Source organism: Nematolebias whitei, chromosome 20 (assembly GCF_014905685.2).
Source record: "Nematolebias whitei isolate Nwh7 chromosome 20, NemWhi1, whole genome shotgun sequence".
NCBI classification, from domain to species: Eukaryota; Metazoa; Chordata; class Actinopteri; order Cyprinodontiformes; family Rivulidae; genus Nematolebias; species Nematolebias whitei.
Window position 1 is genome coordinate 17242298 of NC_056517.1, and position 1162 is coordinate 17243459.

A 1162-nucleotide genomic window follows, 5' to 3' on the forward strand; every position below is an offset into this window, starting at 1 on the left:
ACCCCCACATCGGACTATTCTCTCTGGACTTCTTTAATCGGCTCCAACACGTAGTGGAGGTGGGTGGTCCCCTTTGATTCTGTCCCGTGGGGCATGGTGGTCGGTGTGGGTGGGGTGTCGGGGCTGGGGACGTGGGGGGGGTCATGGGCCTGGAGCGGTGGCGCCCGACTGGGGAGGTGGCTCTGGTGGTTCTGGGTGATGGCCTGTGCTGGCTGCATGCGGGCTTCTGGGCGGTCTGTACCGGCGGACATGGGTTACTGGCCTGGTGACCTGGCTGTCCCTGGGTGGGTTTGGGGTGGACGCGGGCGCGGGTTCTGGGGTGGTATCGCTCCTGGGCGGGTGATATATGAATGATTATTTTGATGCTTTTATGTCAATTAATACTTATACTCACTTTTGATGTAGCTTATCTACCCAAAGTCAGGCCTGTGCTGCAGATGTGTTTTGGAGTAATTAAAGTTCTCTGGGGGATGCTCTAACCAGAAGACCTGGCCCATCTTAAGGTTACGGTGACCCAGATTTTGAAGGACATGTTTTTATGAAGCCATCGCTCTGTTGCACAGACTGCTTTGATGATGGAAAAACAGATTTTATTTAAATCTGTCCTCCTGGAAACCATCAAACTTGTTTTTCACTGTTCTCACGTGATCCGGTCAGGGAGAGGTATAAAGGAGGTGTGACAGGCAAGGGAATTTGGAAGTCTGCTGTGGACCAACGTGCGTGAGTGCCCGGCGCAATTTTGATGTGATTCCTCTTTACCCGGGTCGAAAACGACTTCCCGGGCAGTGTCACGGTGAGAGGCTCTTTCATATCAATTTGTGTGTGTAAAGAGTGTACAAGTGTACATGTTTGCTTGGCTGTTTTTTCTGTGGCAGATTAATAAATGACACTATTATTTCTAACAGAAAAACAGTCTCTGTGTGTCTCATTTTTCCTCTTGTCTGAATATCTGGTGCCGATCGTTCACGACCCCTGTTAATTTCATAATACAGCGGGGTTCCCGGCTTGGTCTGGGGGTCTCGGCCTTGACGGGTATGTTGCCGGGGTCTTGGGCCGGCGGGTGCACCGGCGCCCGGCCCTGGCCTTGGGGCCTTCGGTGCGTTGGTGGGCTTTGGAGCCTTTGCTGTGGGGGGATGGGACTGTTGATGGGGGGGGGGGGGGG